Source organism: Canis lupus, chromosome X (genome assembly GCF_003254725.2).
Source record: "Canis lupus dingo isolate Sandy chromosome X, ASM325472v2, whole genome shotgun sequence".
NCBI classification, from domain to species: Eukaryota; Metazoa; Chordata; class Mammalia; order Carnivora; family Canidae; genus Canis; species Canis lupus.
The window spans coordinates 34,505,257-34,510,512 of NC_064281.1; positions in this window are offsets into that span (position 1 = coordinate 34,505,257).

The window sequence follows — 5,256 nt, forward strand, 5'->3', positions numbered from 1 at the left end:
TGGGTTCTCAAAGTACTCTGCTTCAGAGGATCCGGAAAGTGAGCAACCCGCACCTGGAAAACAGGTTGCTGGCTGCACAGAGGTTTCCAAGTCTGGATCCCGTTTACACTTACCGAAGCGCGGGCTTCTAATTCCAGCCGCTCATGAAAAGGCACGTAGGTCTTCCGTGACGTCAAATCGCTCTTTCAACTGAGCATAATTTCTTTCAATGATGGGCTTGGAGGGGTTTCAGCGACGGTGGGTTTTTTTTTTTTTAATGAATCATAAACATGCAGATCAGATTTAGTGTTATGACTGGGGTGCGCAGAGCGTCACTGTTAATTCTTGCTAAGCGCTGACAGCAGGATCAACCCCCAAACAGCACAGGCAAATACACCATCCCAGCCCCGGGGACTTAGAGACTGCGTAATTACAGGCGAAGCACGGTAGTCATTATCATCACCGGAACATTGGAGCCCAGGCACAGCACCCCCGATCCAGAGAGCCCCCTGGTGCGCCTGCCAGCTTGGGTTCCAGCTGGGGGGAGCTCACTCCCCATCGCTAGACCAGAGCATGGGTAGAGGTCACCCGAAGCCGGGCTGGGTGGCCAGAGCCCCGGGGGGCAGCTCCCCTGTCCTGAGAGGGTTTGCAGTCAGTGGCAGTTGAAGCTCGACTGGGAAATGCTGCTGAGGCTGAGCTGGAAGGGAAGGGGTGCAGGGCTGTGCAGAATGCATGCCAGATTTTGCTAAATGCCGAACAGCTGAACAAGTCCCCAGGGCTGAGGAAAGAGCGTTCTCTTTCCCTGCGAGTGGCTCGCTAGCTCCGTGTCTCTCATCAAAGGCTGGGGGGCGGGCGGGGTGGGGTGGCCGCAAGTCAAGAGCGCTCGGCTGGGGTGCCCTGTCACCATACGTGCCCCGGGATGGCCCAGGGCAGGCAGCGGGAGTCTCCACCGCTCAGCTGTTTTCACAGCACTCACTAAGGGCATCATAAAACCTGCATCTGGAATTTCTTTTCCATCCTTCCTCCGCAAGGTTTAAAAGGAAAAACCAAACTCCTGGGGTCTGCCGAACTCTGCCGGGCTCTCCTTGCAGGTTCTCTGTCAACCCGCCAATATTTCGAGAACCTCGACCACATGCGAGCAACAGAGTTGGAGCTAACGAGGATAGGAAACAGCCAACCTCAAGACCCGGAGGATGGGAAGGTGATTTTAGATCTTTCCATGGGCTGTTTTCCAGCACAGGATTGCCAGGAATCACGGGTTGTTACCCGTTGTTCCAGAGCACCTTGCTCTGCGCTCCAGCTTCACAGACACCGTTCCACTCGGTCCTCCAGGGAGCAGACACCAGGAGCCGGGCGGGACCTCTGCCCACTCGGCAGATAGGGAGACTGAGACCCTGGCCATCTGCTCAAAGGCATAGAGCCGAGGAAGCTCCAAGAGTCAATGGAGGCCTGTTCTTTCTGACGCTGAAGCCAGACCCTTTAGATCGGTGGTCCTTACCCTGGGCCGCACACCAGAATCTCCAAGAGCTTCCAGAAACCCTCATGTCCATGCCACGCTCTGGACCCAACAAGTCTGAATTTCTGGGGCTGGGATGGAGGCATCAGCACTTTTTAAAGCCCCCAAGGTGATTCCAGTGTGTGGTCAGTCAGGGTTGAGATCCAAGGCTTTGGACTACTATAGTGACCTTCCTTCCTCTTACTTTCCTTCCTTCCAACAAATCTGCATTGAGCGCCTATGAAATGCCAGGCAGAGCACTGATGTTCAATAAATGAGCTTCCTTCCCTCTAAAGCAGTGGTTCTCAAGCTTGTGTGTGTGTGTGTGTGTGTGTGTGTGTCCCACAGATAATCACCTAGAGAAGAAAGATGCGTAGCAACGAAAGCCTAGGCTCAGCCCCCGGCCTAACCAAGGAGGGAGCTCTTGGGCTAGTCCTGCTGCACCCATGGAGCCTCCAGTGTGGGCTCCGCCAGCCTGAGGGTCCCCTTCTTTGTCAGGAACAGAAAGAGAGCGGGAGCACCCTGCTTCCTATTGTTCAATCCTCCCTCCTGGAAGCCAGGGAACAGGGCTACAAATCAATTGTTTTCAAACTAAGGGATGCTCTGATGGGCATGCTTCTCGCATTTTGCATTCAAAGGAATGCCAAGCTTCCTATGTCAAGTGAGATATACTGAATTTTCTCGGGCAGCCAGCAGAATTTTTTTTTCATCTTTAAGATGTAACGCGTAGGGAAAACACTAACCCCTCCCTAACCGAGCACCAGGGAAGAATGGGTTTGTTTTAAAGACATGAACGTGCAGGCTAAGCTCACCCCCTGGAAACTCGAAGATTTAAAAACAAAAGTGTACCTGTTTTTAAGTAAACCACATCTAAACTGCATTATACATTTCCCTGTTTCCTTTGAGGGCACTGACACAGTTGAAGTTGTCGTGGTGGCCTGCTCCCTTGGGACATGGACAACTGTCATGCTGAAAGACGGGGCAGCCTTCTGCGTCAATGCGCCCCTTCACTAGATGGTTCCACCCTGCTGTCCCCTGGAGCTCTTCCTTTTCGCTTGTTCTCGGCTTCTCTTTTGCTCAGATGTGGACAATAACCCCTTCCTGATGCTTCTGATACCCCAGAAGCATCTCAGTCTATACCCCCACGGGAACTCACTACGTTTCCCTCCAGCTTGCTCCTTCTCCTCTTGTATTTCTGAGCCTGGTGAATGGCCCCTGTGCTCACCCAGCCATCAAAGTCAAAACAAAAACGAAAACAAAAGCAGGAGTTAGATGGAATTTCGGAGTCGGCTAGGTCGTTAAAATAGTTTGTGAAATAAGAGTAAACAGGCTCCCATGCACCGTCAATGGACTTTAGAGCAGGGAATTCCTAACACATTTTGGCTCTTCCAGATTGTTCCAGATACTTGAGGTTGCTAAGTCAAATGACTTCTAGATAAGCAAAGTGTAGCCATTTATAGTTTGTCTCCTTTTATTCAAGCCATCAGTTTTGTTTCATTCCAGAAACAGGTTATAATTCAGAGGCTTAATGGGAGCTCTTGACTTCTCTCCTCTTCTCAGCCCCCCATCACATAATCCCCCAAAGATCCAAGACTGAGTGGAAAAGGCAGCTGCCGGATGAGGAGGGATGCGAAATGAGGATCAGGCCTCCTCCTGTCTCCTTCTCCTCTTCTTTTCCTCCTCTCTGAGAGCACCCCTCCACCCCTACCCCACCCACAGCCTCACCTGCCTCGTGCACCAGTCAAAACCAAGGCAGGGGTGCGGGGGATGTCTGGGTGGCTCAGTAGGTTAAGCATCCAACTCTTGGTTTCAGCTCAGATCTTGATCTCAGGATCCTGGGATCGAGCGCCATATCAGGCTCTGCGTTCAATAGGGAATCTGCTTGAGGAATCTCCTCCTCTCCCTCTGCCCCTCACCCTGCTCTCTCTCTCTCTCTAAATTAAATAAATATTTAAAAAAAAAAAAAAGGGCAAGAGGAGCCCTGGCCCGAAATAAGAGATTGGCCTCGCGAATAAGGCTTGCTACAGTTCCAGGGGGAGGGAAACTTTCAGACAGGGAGCAGGGGAGGCTAACCCTGGCAGACCATATTTGAGGACTGACTCGGAAACAGAATTTGGTCAGTGTACCTGGAGCAGACCAGGGGCGGCCAAGCCAAACTCAGAAAAATCGATGCCAACACAGCCACTGGCAACAGGCAGATTTCTTTCCCCGGGGGCAGGAAAGCCCATGTTCACCTCTGAACTATCCTCTTTGAGGTTCCTGGGAATCAGAGTCAGAGTGCTACAGGTGGACCATGGAAAGGAGAAGCAGAGGTGCGGTCAGCGTCTCTGCCTGGGCAGCACTAGATAATTCCTGCTGGAGGTCGCTTTAGACCTCTCGACCCCATGCTGACCACTCCCTGCCTTTAACACAGTCCACCAAACTGGTCCCAATATGACAGCTAGGCAAGATCTTCCCTTGATGTCCCTAAGACAACAACCAGATGTCGTGGCGGGGGGGGCGGGGGGCGGGCAGGCTGTCCCAGCTATTCCCGGGGCCTACTCCTCAGTGAATATGAAGGGAAAGGGCTTGGGACAGTGAGGAGGGGGACCCCGGCCTGCAGAGGGATTCTTATTGCCCAACTCCTGTGGTTCTGTGGTTCCTCACCAAAGGCCCCTATAAACTGACTCCAAGTGTCGCTTGTAAAATCAATCCCTCCAGCCTTCGCCACCAGCTTCCAGGAGCCCAGTGGCTAATGGTCAAGCTGCTTTAAGATCCGAGATCCCCGGAGCAAGCCTGAAAGGAGATGGGAGCAGAGACGGTGTGATGGTCTCCACCGGACACCAGCCCTGCCCCCACTGTTCACGGCTGTCTCGCCCCAGGCCTGGCCAGGATGACTTTGGCCTTGACTTTGTGGGAGCCACCCAGCGGGGACCAGCCTGGTAGAACGGCTCCCCCACCGCCTCCTCGCCCACCTCCCGGGCGGCTTTTCCGAGCTGTCTCTTTGGCTAACACAGGAGCTTTGGAATGAGACAGGGAGAGAAAGACACGAGCGGTGGGGGTGGGGACCTTTCTCGGAGCTTATTAAAAATCTTTTGTGTGCCACAGAATGAGTCCAGTCTTGTCTGCCCCGCTCCCCCAGCGCTTAACTTTTTCAGGCCTGATGAACACAAACGCTTCAGTTAGTCCGTGAAACCAAAGACCCTCCCTGGCCTTCCACTGTGTCTGCGTTTCCTTTATGTGGCCGTCATAATTAGGCAGTGGCCGGCCGGGGCCCGAGGTGCCTGCTCCGGCGCTCCACGGCCCCGTCGTGTCTCGGGGGACCCCCGCGCCGTGCCAGCCTGGAAGGACGGTCTGGAAGGCAAGCCCGTTGTCAAACAAATCATCCTTCTGGGAACACAAAGCCGCGGGGACCCTCGGGGTGCTGCTGACACTCAGGCCCGCGGCATCAGAGTCGCGTTCCTGTGTGGCGCTGAAGCCCCAAGTTCGGAGACAGAAAGCTGGCTGGTGGCCAGCGGCGGCGACAGGCACCTTATCTAAATAAAGGGAGAGGACGCGGAGTGCAATGTCGTCACGGGCGCACAGGAGGCTGGCCCGGGACGGGCTGGGTGGACGCTGCGTGGGTGGGTTCGTGTTGCGATTGCCATGTTGTCGCTGTGTTGTGTTGCGTCTTTGTGTTTCCTGTGGTGGCTGTTGTTTCTCTTTTTTATCGATTCAGTTTTGTCATGTTCACCAGCCGGGTGCTTGGCAGAGTCTGGTAGCAATACCCACCTGGGGCCTTTGCGGTCCAAGCGGCTCCCCTG